Raw genomic sequence first — 14,977 nt, forward strand, 5'->3', positions numbered from 1 at the left:
AATGGTGAAAGGAGGTTTTGTGTGTGTGTGTGTGTGTGTGTGTGTGTGTGTGTGTGTGTGTGTGTGTTTCTTTTTAATTGTTGGAGGTTGGTCTCTACATGACTTTCCATTAGCTTGGCATCATGTGATTCCCAGGGTTAGACAGGAAATTAGTTTTTGGCCAGAATAGCAGGAGGCAACAGAAATGATTTTCTTAGCTCCAAAGCCTCTTTGCTGCAGAAGCACAAATTGAAATAGTGGCTTAGTGATTGACTTAACTCATTAGGCAGCCTGCTGATAAGAACTTATGTTTAGATTTTGGAAGAAAAAGGAGATTTTTTTTTCAGGGCTCAGTATAGAGAAAAGTAAGTAAAAAAAATTTACATATAGCATTGAGCAATATTCTGTGTCATAAATAGAATTTTATGAGGTTATTTGTATTCTTACAGTCTATTGTGTGATAGTGTGTGTGTGTGCACGAGTATATATTCACTGAAGCAATTTCTAATATAAAGTTTATTGGTTTTTACTTTGATCTGTCCTATATTAAAGAAAAGTATTGGGGAAACGACAAAAGCAATTTTTTTCTTTTACTTTTCTTTGGCAAGCTCAGCTTTTTCAAAGTGTTTATTTTTGCAGATGTATTTCATCAGTTCTTAAGAATGAAGCTAGGAATGTTTGCTGGCTTCTAGGTTAGTACCACCCAGAAGTTGAAAAAAGATCTGCTTTTGCAAAATATGATATTTTGGGGGACGTAGGGAATCTTTCATTTTTGTGAACTATTAGATTTTAAAAAATAATTTAAGTAATGCATTTTTAATACCACATTTTAATATACTGCTTATTCCTTTTTGACTTGTTTGAATTGATATACTCATTATTTTATAGTTACTGATTTTTATGGAAAGGTGATAAAAGTTGCTCATTTTTTATTTTCTCTGGAAAATTTGAATGTATTATTCGTACCATCTTAGCATTGTTCTTATCATTCAGAGAGCCTCCTCTAGAGGTTAGTCTCCAAGGATATTGATACTTAGTAATCAATTGTGACTGATCAGTCAACAAGTATATTTCTTATAAAGTATTTTTATGTGATGAAAATAACAATATTAAGAAATTATTCTAACTCGTTTTCTTTGAACCAGATTAGAGTAAGATGAGTTTAGAAAAATGACTTAGAATGGTTCATTCCTTCATTTGGCAAACATTTATTAAGACTCCCAGTTGTGACAGACGTTGACACCATCCTGTCTCTTCAGAAACTGACAGTTTAGTTCAGTAGAGTGACAGTTACAAAAGGGGTTTCTTTTTCGTGTCCTACCATATCTGGCAATCTCCACCCTATTCCTGCCACTTTGAGCTTTGAAGAAAAAGACTAATATATGGCGTATAGTAGAGTCCCCCAAGTTGAGGAATGTATCCCACCTTCTTGAAGAAAAATAAAATTCCTGTGGATGTCCAGTGTTGACCGAAATGGCTTTTATTATATTACTTATATTATTTATTTAATTTTTTTGTATTACTTAATGTACATAAACATAAAACTACATAAAATTTTATGCTTATAACACTATACAAAGTAACACCAAAAGAATTTATAAATTAAATATAAATAGGACTACAAAGCCATTACAATTCAAATTAACTATTACCATTCAATTTGAATCCATATTGATTTAATGGGATGGGTGACACTGCTTTCCTGGGGGATTTGCCATAAGTTTAGTTCTGTGGTTCATCTATTTCTGTATTTGGATTTTGAAAATACTTATCCAACAAGTGCTTGTTTGTGTATGTATGTTATCCAAAACAATGACTTTAAGTCTCTACTTGGAAGGTAGGCTAATCAAGCCATATCTTTAGCAAAACTGCCAGCAAGTAGTCTTAGAATAGCACACTAAGGATGTATCATTGGTAACTCTGTAAAGCTTCATCACTTTATGGTAAAGTTAGCCTAATTGACATATTTAAATAGATATCTGATGCAATTCCTGCTAGGATCAGGAATAGAAAAATTCTTTTTTGATATTTCCACCTCTCTGCTTCTTTGGACCATAGGGCCTTCCAGTCATACAGTGTTCCCTGATATCAAACTGCCATAAACTCAGTTGTACATACAAACTACTGCATAAAAATCTCGTGGCAGTATGCAGTTGTATGGGGTCATCCAAAGGATACAGACTATCTTTACATTTCTTTCTTTATCATAAAAATTAAAACAAAAATATTTTTAAAACATCATCAAGAACTTGAAGAGCTTTAATAATACACCCATAAATCTTAGTCTGAGAAATACTGCTATTGAATACCCAACAGTTTCCTGATGGTGAAAAAAAGACCTCGAGCTCCAAACCCAAATTTCTATCTATTTAAATAAATGCATAAATAGTTTCTTAATTATAAATACACTGCTAAAGTATAGCATTACAATGATATTTAACTCTGATGTCCTGGGCCTGACATATGAAGTATGTATTATAAATAATTTTGATATGTCTTTGGTTTAAGCGAGAAACCTAATGCTGTTAGTTCTTGCTCTACTGATCTGATCTACTCAACATCGTGATCTACTTAGATTGAATGAAAGAGTGATTGGGATGGTGTGTTCTATATCCAGGCCTGGCTATGGACAGTATTGTCAGTTCTATATTTGAGTGTATGATTTTTATTTTACTTTGAGAACCATGATGTTCAAATTTTCATGTATTACTAGTTTATTTGTTATTTCTAAATATTAGAAGAAGTAATTCATTTACCAAAGAATAAATATAACTCTAGACTCACCAGTTATTTTCCTACTCTGTGTTTTGAATACCTAAACAATGTCTAGCATTTCTCCATATATTGCATTACAGCCGCTCTTTCTTATATAACTTTTATTTCCATCTTGAATTGACAACCCCATAAAGCGTAGGACATAATCAAGTGCTTGAAAATTCAGATAGAGCAAACCTGTATGTTTTATGATGGCAGGAACTCTGCTTTCTTTCTCTTTTTTTTTTTTTTCTAATTTATTTCTAGCTAATTTATTTCTGGCAGGATTTCAATCAAGGGCATAACATGTTTGCATTTGATCATGGGCTGATTGTAAGCTCCACTGCCTACCACAGTGCTTGGCACATAGTAGGTGTTCATTATAGGTGAATGAAGGAATAAACAAACAAAGAATGAATGGAATTGGTGTACTAGTGGTGTGGACAGTGTGGTACTGTTAGTCTTTTAGCAGAGGCAAATTCTGGATTGTTTTTCACCTGAAGCTGGAGACTATCTTACTGATCTTTCTATTGCCTGAGCTTTTATTTATTTTTGGAGTTGCAGGAATCTTTTGGAAAATTTGTTAATTCCTTTGACTAATGCATGTAGCGTAAGCATGATATTTGGATAACCATGGATTGCCTTTTACATTACAGGAAACAACTGTCACAGATAACGTATCAAATTGCACATAAAATTTCTACTTTGCTTTGCTTTTCAATTTTCGTTTGAGTTCACCATCATCATGAGACCTCAGATGTAATCTCCTTTTCCCTGCACAACTGATTGAGAAGGCATTTCCCTATTCTTTACTAGGGCTGGAATAACCCAGTTATAATCATTTTAGTAGCAGTCTGTCTTGCAGGCCGTTCTATCTGCTGTCCAGCTCTCAGCATGAAAACAGGAGTGACAACACGAAAAGAATAAAAAGAAAATGGCTTTATTTCTGATTTTGCACATGTAGCTCATTCAGTGTGACCCAGACAGCAAAGATGTGAAACGGAGGAAGTAATATGCATTCCTCATTAGTCAACTCATGCACTGGGTCAGCAAATGTTTTTTATAAAGTAGCTATTTAGTCTGTAGCTGCGCAGTAGCCAAATGCATTTGATAAATTAAGTTTATTTCATTTTGACAAAAAGAGTAAATATATTCCTGTAAAAAAATTCCAAAAGTTTATGTAAAGAACAAAATTTAAATCACTTACAATCTATCTCACCACCTAGAAATAAACTCATAATAGAAGTCATCACTCACTTTTTTTTCCAAAAAATGTCTTGACTATTTTCACCACAAGAACTTAGAAGTGCTTTTTATTTATTACCCAAGTAATACATATTTACTGTTAGAAAAATTATTGATTTTTTGTGATAATTTTCCCATGTCAATAAGTATGTATACCCATGATCATTACTAATAGTTGCAAGATACTTCACTGTACTCATGGATAAAATAAATAAATTTGTATAATAAAGCTCATGCTAATGAAAATTAGGTCATTCTTAAATTATGTTTTATACTTGTTTATTTTGGAGTTTGTGCAAAAATAAGTTTTACATTTCTGTGAGTACAATCTGTCAGTTTTGTTATGGTTTGTGCCTTTGGGATCATGCTTAGAAATTCCACCCCCATACAAATATTTTAAAATTATTCAGCTCTGTTTTCTTCTAATACTTGATGTTTTCCATTTTAACAATGAAAACTTTAACTGATATAGAACTTATCTTACATATCTCATAGATGAGGCAGGAATCTAACTATAATTTTTTTCTAAAACCCTTTGTTAAGTAATTTATCCCTCCACCAATTTAAGGTGCCAGTTTTGTCAAAAGCAATAATTCATATAAATAATTGGGTCTGCTCCTAGACTTTTAAATTTAGTTCCATTGATCTATTCTATTCCTGTGTCAGATTCATACTGTCTTAATTATTGGGGGTTTATAATATGGTTCAGTTGATGTATAGTTGAGCAGAATCGCTTCTTTTTCAACGTTGTTTGGCTAGTCTATCAGCTGATCATCTTCCCGATAAGTTTGACAATAATTTGGTTTTTTATTGGAATTATGTTAAATGTGAAGATTAATTTAGGGAGGTTGACATATTTATAATATTTTCCCATCAAATAATATAAAATATATCTTTTTATTCTAGTCTTATTTTTTTAGCCCCTAATGACATTTTTTTTGTTTTAGTCATATAGCTATTACACACTATTGCCAAGTTTATTTCAAAATATAGTACTTTATCTTTTTGTTTCTATTGCAAGTGGAAGCCTTTTCTCATATTTTCTACTGATTGCTAGTGCAAATATATGTGAATTCGATTATATTTTGTTTTATACCCTATTTTTTAATAATTTATTTGTCCTAATAGAATTTTATTCTATTTTCCTGGGTTTTCCATAGAGACAATCATTCCTTTCCTTTATTTAGATATCATCTCTCTTTTTTGAACGATTACATAAGTTAAACCTAGTCTAGAAAAGTGTTGAAAAACTGTGGTGACAACAAGGTTTCCTTGCCTTGTCCCTGATTTCAAAGAAAGAAGCTCTAGGTGATGACCATCCAGTAGAACTTTCCGAGTGTTCTTTTATTGTCCAATACATGTGGCCATTGAGCTCTTGAAGTGTGGCTAATGAGATTGAAAAACTGAATTTTAATTTTATTTAATTTTAATTAATTTAAGCTAGAGGCTGCTATATTGGACAGCACAGCTCTAGGTATTCACTGTTAATTGTATTGAGTATTTATTTCAGGTGGGTCTTTAACATGTTACAGCCAGGGTAGAGTAAAGATGATGGGGTAAAAGGGAGAGTATTATGTAGATAATTGTCAAACACATGCCTTTAGCAGGATGTAAAAGACAGTAGAGAATAGAATGATAGCTGGAGTGAGATGAGGACTGAAAGAAAGCTTGTTTTTGTCTGTTTGCTTTGTTATTATGACTAAATATGAACCCAAATCCAACCCTTTATTTATCCTTCCAAATATGTACCTTCTTCTATGTTCCTTTATTTCTGTTAGTAATGGCAGCATCCTAGTAGATAACCTTATCACTTTTTTGAGTTGTCCTCTCTGCCATATATCCTAATATCCAAACACTCCTTCACCCCACCCCTATTTCCACAACCTTAATCTTACCTGTTTTTTAAGGTCCTTCACAAGTATACTTCCTGCATAAAAGAATTCATTTCTTATCTCCTCAATTGAAAGTAGCTTGATTGTCACAGAAATTAGTACTTAATTTGTGTCTTTTTTTTATACCAGTTAGTCCTGCATATTGTCTTGTAACTATTTACGAACACACCTGTCAGATTGTAAAGCCTGAGGAAATAACCCTTGATTCATTGACCTTTCTATCCTGCATGGTCCCTCAGCTGGTATGCTGCGTACGTATGCATGTGCTAAGTAAATATTTATTAAATGAATCACAACCCAGTTTATATTAATCATTTATGTTTTGTATATTCTTTCTTCAATTGATAACTTTTGGAGAACAAGAATTATATGTATTTATTTTTGTATCTCCTGTGTACTAGCACAATGCTAAGCATTGAACAACTTCTTGGTAATTATTTTTAAATTTTTATTCATAAAAACAGTATTAAGATATATCATTTAGGATTGCATTTTGCTGTATGTAATGGAAATCCAATTTGAGTAGCTTAACCAAACAGGAGCTTTTTTTCTCAAATAACGAGAAGTCTGGCGGTAGACAGTCTAGGGCTGGTACAGTGGCATCATGTTGTCATCAATATCCTAGATTTTTTTCTGTCCTTAATATGTAGCTTTTATCCTTGAGATCCACCTCCAGACATTACATTCATGTTTCTGTCCCTTTCTATTAGGAAAATAGTAGCTTTTCTGGAGATCTCTACCAACAGACTTCTGCTTTTATCTCTTTAGTCAGAACTAGAGTCACTTGGGCATCACTGTCTGCCAGGGACTTTTGGAAGGTGAGTATTTTTAACTGGGTGCTTTTTATCCAAGCAAGATTGAGATTCTTTTCATAGGGAAGAAAGAGAAAATGAATCTTGGAAGGGCAACTAGAGTATGTATCTCAGATACGGAATTTATACTTAAAGACATTAGGATCTACAATGGGATGATAAGAAACATGTGAAAAGCTCAGCAATTCAAAACACTTATGTGATAAATTCCATATGGACAGCCAGACAATAAATGCTGTCAAAGATTAGAGGTAGATGAGCTCCCTGGAAGACAGAGTGGACTAGAAAATCTTCATTGTAAGAGGTGAGACTTGAGCAGACCCTTAAGAGATGGGTCAAATATTGTGCAGAGAGGTATTAGATGTGTGTTTTGCAAGTGAGAAACAACATGCTTAAGACATGTTTTTGAAGCACTAGGCCAGCTTACCAAGAGTAATGAACTCATTATGGGCTAGTAGGAAATAAGGCTGGAAAAATAATTTGGAACAACATAACAAAAGGTTTTGAATGCCACCATGAAGAGTTTGGATTTGAGACCTGTTCAGATCATATGAGGAAGTAGAATAGAAATGATATATGTAGAATAATTCACAGGTTAGTTCATTAAAATTAATTAATATCTAATGCTATGCCTTCTATCCATTAGTTAAGTTCATAACACTCTTGACCATTTGGTCCTAAGCGATGTCCAATCGCTAAAATAGATACTTGATGTTGTTACATTTGGGACCTTGAGTTATAGAATGATGAAGCTCTATAAATAATTTTCTGTTAAATTAATTTTTTTATATTGCCAAGGAATTCTTTGTTTCTGTTATCATCACAGCATAGATTTTAAATATTATGTCAGTATATTTTGTAATATTAATGCCCAAGTGCAATTTTTCTTAATTAAAATCATTTCTCTAAGCCTGCACTGAATGATTTATAAGATGACTATTGAAAACAGATTGTGTTATAACACCAAGGCCAAGGGTTTGGGTCCTCGCTCCAGCCGGCCGCTAAAAAAAAAAAGAAAAGAAAAGAAAACAGATTGGTGCTCTTTTGACTAAATGTGCTCTTGTCATTTGTTGTTTTCTCAATATAGAATTTTTTTAAGTTCATTGAAAATGCTTAAACTTCAAAGCAGTTATGTTGATTTAATGTTTTATTTTCCTTTTTAAATCAATCTTAATACGTTCTGTAGCTTATTTTCAGTGAGGTGTGTTAGAGCTTTCCCCAGATACAGTTATGAATTTTTTAAAATAACAGATATTTATTCAACTGTAAGTCTCATTAAATAGTAAAGATTTTTTATCTTCTATTTTAATAATGGTATCAATTACTTTTGATGGTTTGACATAGCACTTTGAGTAAAGAGACAGTCTAATTCAATTGAAACATGTAAAATATGCTTGAACTAATTTCGTCTATTGATTTGCATATGTTGAACCAACCTTGAATCCCTGGGATGAATCCCACTTGAGCATGGTTTATAATTTTTTGATGTGTTGTTGTATTGTGGTTGCTAATATTTTGTCAAGGATTTTTGCATCTATGTTCATCAAAGACATTAGCCTGTAATTTTCTTTTTTTGTTGTATCTTTATCTGATTTTGGTAATAGGATGATGCTGGCCTCTTAGAATGAGTTTAGGAGAATGCCTCTGTTTCAGTTTTTTGGAAGACTTTGAAAAGTGGTACTAATTCTTATTTAAAGTTTTGATAGAATTCAGCTGTAAAGCCATCCAGTCCTGGGCTTTTCTTTGTTGGAAGATTGCTAATTACTGCTTCAATTTTGTTGTTTGTTATTGGTCTGTTCAGTTTCTCTGTTTCTTCTTGGTTCGGTCTTGGTAGTTTGTATATGTCCAGAAATTTATCCATTTCCTCCAGGTTTTCATATTTGTTGGGGTACAGTTGTTTGTAATAATCTCTGTATTGCCACAGCAATAGATACACTAATTGTCTGGTTGGGGTTATAGTTGGACTCCTGCCAACATAGCCACTTGTCTTGTCGGGCTAGGGGTTAGGGCCCACAGACCTTCCACATGCCTAGCTGGGTCACCAGACCCTCCACATGCAGGTCCACAAGCTAGGTAATTGGGAAAAATCCCAGGAGCCATTGGCAGATGACATGAGCTCAGTCCTTAGCAGCAGCAGCAGTAGCTTACAGCAGCAGTAGCAGCAGTGGCAGTGGCCTCTTGGGGCATCCTGGGGGTACTGGCAGCAACAGCTTGCAACAACAGCCTCAAGCAGCAGTAGCAGCCTCCCCGTGACCCCCCAGGGGCATCCCAGGGGCGGAGGGCCCTGTGGATCAGAGCCACTCATCCTTTTTACTCAAGTCCATAACCCAGGACACCTGGGTACACATGCACAATTACATTAGACAATAACCAAGGAACACCTGGGCACATGTGCATATTTACATCAAATGCTCAGTGAGATTCTGAACATCTGAGGGGCCCTGACCATTTTCCTTCACTTTCCCTACAATCTCCAAGGATTCTTCATATTTCTGTGGTATCGTTTGTAATGTCTCCCTTTTCATTTCTGATTTTTGTTATTTGGGTCTTCTTTCTTCTTTTTTTGTTAACCTAGTGAATGGTTTGTCTATTTTATTTATGCTTGAACTTCTTTCCTATATAATTATAAATGAATATCTGAAACCTGCAGAATCTCCTCCTTATTTACCATAAGATTTTTCCTTTCAGAGTCTCATTAATATGAGTTTAGCTCCATGTAAAAGTACAGATACATAAATAGTTTCATGCAATTACTCCCAACTAGTTAAAATTTTAGTATTCGTTGTTGGGTACTTTTTATTATTGTCCAGCCCCATCCCACTGATGTTGAGTTTGGCCATAGTACTTACTTTGGTCAATGGAAAGTTAGTGGATGTGACATAAAGCTTTAAATATGCTTGCCTGGTTTGACTTGGGTTTTGTAGACTGGTAATTTGCTATGAGAAGAGCTTTCCCTTGGGCAGCTGCTGCCCCTTTAGCTTGGGTCCCAAAATGAACAAAGGTGGAGCAAACCTGAGCCCAACCTGCGGCCAGCAGAGCCACTCAGCCAAGCCCAACCTAGATCAGCCAAACTGCAGTCAACATAAAGACCCATGAGCGTGAGGATAAATGTTATTGTAAGTCACTGAATTTGGGATGCTTTGTTATGTAGGATGATTGTGGCAATAGCTGACTAATACAGTGGTTACTGTTAAAAAAACACATCTATATATTTTCATTAAGGAAAAGCATAATTATACATGGCTAACCTATCAGCTCTCTGTTTTATTAATTGATGAGTAGTAGCACATAATACTAATTAATTGAGAGTTTCTCTTAGCTAGTGGCCATTGCAAATTTTCTTGAGTAAAATGCCTGAAATGGACCTTAAGTAATAAGTTGTTGAAGTGCTTTTTTTTTTTTTTTTTTTTCTTTTTTGGTTAAATAAATCTGGCTGATGCTTCAAGTAATCACAAAAATATGAAATAACATAAGAGCCATGGCTAATATTTGTTGAGGGCCTGGCCACACATGTGTTTGCCATTCTTATTTTGTCTTCTCTTCACAGCAAACCTGTCAGGCAGTCAAACACATATTTATTGATCACTTACTATATGCCCGATGTTGCAAGGTGTGTAAATCCAATTTTTGTTAAATGAAGAAACTGAGGCCCAGAAAAGTTGTGTCTAGTTTAAGCGCACAGCTAGGAAAGGGCAGAGTTAGGATTTGACCTTAGATCTGTCTGACTTCAAAGATCATACTATTATTGTCATCGTATTTTTCATGTTTGGGCAGGTGGAACTAGGAGAAAAATAGAGTTTACGAACTTATTTACTTAACATTTTTTGGTGTGCTCTCCCTAATTATTTGCTACAGAAACCAGATGTCACCTGGAATCGCCTCAGAATTCAGAAATCTATGTATAATTGGCTCGGACCCCAATCTATTTTATAGCCCATGAAAGTCTGAAGCTCTCCCCACAATTCCTACTAATTCCGAGGCCTTATATTCTTGTGGTGCCCCTCATGTGTCCCTGGAGGCCACCTCAATTTGCCGTGTCAGTCTGAGTGTAAAGCTCCACCGTTCCCAGTTTCTACAGGAAGCATTTTATGAGGTTTGGTGAGGATCCACTTGCAAAACACAAGATCTTCCACCATTCCTTCCCTCTCAACTTTGCCCCTTGATTGCAACACCCTGCCTTTCCACCTTCAAATTCTTTTCACTCCATTTTGCAGACTAGCCTTGAAGTCTTGGTAGCCCAGACATGTACAGCTTTGACAGTCACATCTCTACCTCCAAGCTCGAGTATTAATGTGTGCCTTCCTTGTTTCTATCTAATTAAAAGCAAAAATAGTAAGATTCTCTTGGGAAACAGGATAAGTTGGAATTAGTCCCATCAGTCAGACAGCCCCCAGTTAGTTCAATTTTGATTTTTTAAATTGAATTTCATTGAATTTTCACCATCACCAATTTTGTTCAACTAACCTTAAATGGTGAAAACTGAAAGTATCTAATAATAAGAGCTACTCTTTTCTTGTTAGATTAGAAATAAGATGTTTGACTTTACATAACTAAGAAAAAGCCTATCTTTAGAATTTCACTTACTTCCTACCTCTTTCCAAAAATGTGATTTACAAAAATTACAGAATAAATCTGGGTGTAAGCTTTTTCTGTAGTTTTTTCCAGACTACTTTTCGTATTAGCTATTCAGAGTGAATTTCAAAAGTTTGAGAAATGACCCAGAATTTAGAAACTGGTATAAATTTAAATAGTCTGAAACATGTGATTCTACATAACTGTGTTAGAAATGGTTGAAGAACGTTCTGCTTCTGGATAAGCTCAGACTACTGTGATCTTTTCTTGCATGATTTACCACTAAAATTTTAATTCCTGTTAGAATTATTTTTAATGAGAGAAAGCTGCATACCGATTGACCAGAAGAACTTTAGTTCTCACACATTTCTGATATATTTTTAATTAGTTCATCTTTAATTTAGGAAGCAATTTTTCTAGTAGTTTGGCAGACATTAGTTTCTTACCAAAGATACTGCCTTAATGGTTTTTTAAGGAATTTATGTTTTCCTGTATTCCATAATTATACTGGCACTGTTTTATATTTAACAAATATTATTTTAGTTACTAAACAAAGCATTGCACTGGGGTGTATTCAGACATACAAGAAATAACAAAAGAGAGTGGGTGAAAGATGTGGCAGATCCTGAGTGTGAGATGCTTTTAAAAGTAGGGTTCTCAAGGTACCATGCTGGAATATTGGGGTTAAGATTCTGTACTGTTAGTTCAGACTTAATACTAAGATTTGTGTAAAGAGCATCTGATCTTTGTGTAACCTTGACCGAATTCTTTTACTTTCCTAAACCTCTCATTCCTTGTCAAATGGGGATAATATCTGCCTTACCTACCTTAAAAAGTTGTAAGATGTAAGAGTGAGATTAAAACAGTATACATGAAAGTACTTTGTATTGTACAGTACCTGCAGACGTTAATGATTATGTTTGTGGGGCAAAAAAGTAGGCAGGACGGAGGAGGGGAAGGATGGAGGATTTTGGTCTTATATTCATTCCTGCAGTGTGGTTGGAAATGGGTAGTTGTTAAGTCTTAAACAGTTGAAAAATGCTCCGGGAATCGACCACCAGCCTGGGGCACACCAATTATAGGTTCCTTTAACTGGCCCTAGTGAATGCCAATTCCAATCATTTTAGGTAATAGTTGAGTGTCTACAGTGTTCTGGGCACCATGTTAGTTACTAGGGTACACACAGTACAGTCCTTACCCTCAAGAAATTCTCACCATGGACAACACAGCTGTACAGCTCTAGCAGGGGTGAGCCAGGACCTGACAGTTTGGGCAAAGTGCCATTAGAGCAGAAACGGAGCTGCTTATTGTATCTGGGTCTTGCGTATTTTTTCCATCATTACATAGAGTAATTTAAAAATAATTCATCATATTTTTAACTGTTTAAGCCACACAGAAAAATCAGGGTGTTTTAAAACAAAATTCTGTAATAACACTTTCATTTCTTTTAATAGATGAGGGGTGACAGGACCAGCATCTTCTTCTTTACAGTTTTGTCATGTTTCAGGGTTTTTGTATACTCTTTTTAGGTTTCAGGGACATTATCGTCACAGTGAGGTTCTAGTCTGTTGCTTGTTTGTACTTTTGTGACACTAACTCTTTGGGCATCATTTTAAACGTCATCTTTTGTGTTCAAAAATTAAATTGCTGATGATCTTTGATAGTTTTTAAGAGAAATAAGTGGATAATATATTATTCATACTAATGAGAAGATCCATTGACAAATATTGCTCTCAATTAGTGTTAGTCATCTTTAGCTTTAGAATGCCTTAAAGGTTTCTTTCTTACTTATTTCTTTCTTAGACAAATAATAAAATAAGCTTTCACTTTCTGGGTATACAGCAATAGGGAGAAATAAGAGGAGACATTCTAGAAGATGCCAAGTAATATAAGGTGCCAAGTAAAATAATCTAGGATTAATAATTCATTGCAGAAAATCCAGGGGGTGGCAGGCTAATCCACTGTTGAATTAAATTCACTACTATATCTAACTAATGGTTTATTCTAATAGAGTTGCTACTTTGATGCCTACTTTAACTTAAATATTAAGAGAATATATGGGAAAGTTTGTGAGAAAATGAATTCTTGTATAAACATGCTAGTGTTAATTGTCTGTTTTTGCTGCAGAAATCCCAGAGTGGTAGCAGTGCAGCCCAAGTCCTCACTGTGTTACTACAAACTCACATGATGTATTGGATGCTTTGGGAGGTGTAGCCAACCCCATATTCAAAAATCAAAACAAAAAAATATTTAAATACCCGAGGGAGTAAAAACTGATTCTCCTGCATAAGTCTGGACCTATTTTTCAACGATGTTGAGCATCTGGAATTTTTATGTACATTTGTGAGGCCGCAGTTTCCTCTGACAGAAAATTCGTTGTTATTACTGGCTGTAGGCAGGCCTAAAAGGGCAGGGTCAGGAAGGACAAAGAATTTACAGAACAGAACTTTCAATAATGAGTTGATGTCAGAAAAAGAGTTGAGCCATTTCTGATAAGAAAGAAGCATTAATTTTAAACAGCTGCGAATGTTCTTTCTGTGATCTACTCCTGCAAAGTAACAGCAGGGTAATTCATAGGCCGTGGGTCACAAGATGAGTTTGAATAATCAATCCCTAAGTGAAAACAAAGAGAGGAAGAGTAAATACTGGAAGAGGTAACGGGGATGAGCCTGGGAGTGGAACACAGAGTCTTTTACAGTGTGATGTCCTTGCCCCAGGTTTAGATTTGGCAGTGGCTACTTCCCTCCTTTAAATCCTCATCCACCACTCCCTTCCAGGGAATCAACGCTTATCAGTAAGTATGAAAGCACACTATCAAATTATTCCTAAATTAGAGTTTGAGAAATGATATTGAAAATTCTTTAGCATTGCTAGTACCCAATCTAACTCTTAGTAGCACACCCATTTTGATGCTTAAAGAAATGTGATATACTTTTTGCTAAACCAATTTAGAATTTTTATGAACACATTTGGCTGGTATAATGAAAAACTGTCCAAGTCTATGGAATGGGGTGGGAACTTGTTATTTTGGTGAAGGTGCACATGTTCTGAATATCTGACTGCAAGTCATTGGGTATGATATTGAATGTGAGTTGAATTTGGAAGTTGACTGCTTCAGGGTTACAAATTGGACCATTAGTGTTAAGACATATGCAGTTTTAAATTCAGCCTTAATACCTGTATGTGTTTAGAGTACCTTTTTCCAAAGAATGAGTAACAAGTTTTTATTTTTCCAAAGGTAGTTTAGCTAAGTATTAGGTGTTTTGGACCAGATTCTTGTTTAACTCTTCTTTATAAGAGTTTGGAGTAAATTATCCTTTCTGTATCTCTCAACTCTTTTATTCCACTTATAAAGTGTGCACATTCATTCTGGCTCCCCTGCTTCTGAAAGTGTCACACGTGTAATGTTTTTTGTGGTAAAGCCTTAAAATATCAGAAATAAGTGGTGACATTTTAAGGCTTTATCAATCCAAGGTATTGTTATATGTATGAATAGTATGGTGCTAACACTGCATAGATTAAGAACAGGATCATGTAAGTGAATGTGACATCATTTTATCTTTGCGCTTATTTATATTTAATAAATATCTTTATTCATATTGTATAAAAGTTCCACAAGTATTCAGAACTATGACATGAGATGGAAAGGTGCATACACGTCTATTTTCAGATTGCACCTCTTGGGTCACAGTTTAAAAATTCCAGGGTTGAGGATCTAAGTAG

General features: G+C 34.7%; 1 protein-coding gene across 4 annotated transcripts in view; it reads left to right on the forward strand.

Annotated features, from left to right (window-relative positions):
• ACYP2 (acylphosphatase 2) overlaps positions 1 to 14,977 on the forward strand; it is a 175,796-nt gene that overhangs the window by 79,592 nt on the left and 81,227 nt on the right. The gene's annotated exons all lie outside the window — the stretch shown is intronic.

Source organism: Cynocephalus volans, chromosome 14 (assembly GCF_027409185.1).
Source record: "Cynocephalus volans isolate mCynVol1 chromosome 14, mCynVol1.pri, whole genome shotgun sequence".
In the NCBI taxonomy this organism is placed as follows: Eukaryota; Metazoa; Chordata; class Mammalia; order Dermoptera; family Cynocephalidae; genus Cynocephalus; species Cynocephalus volans.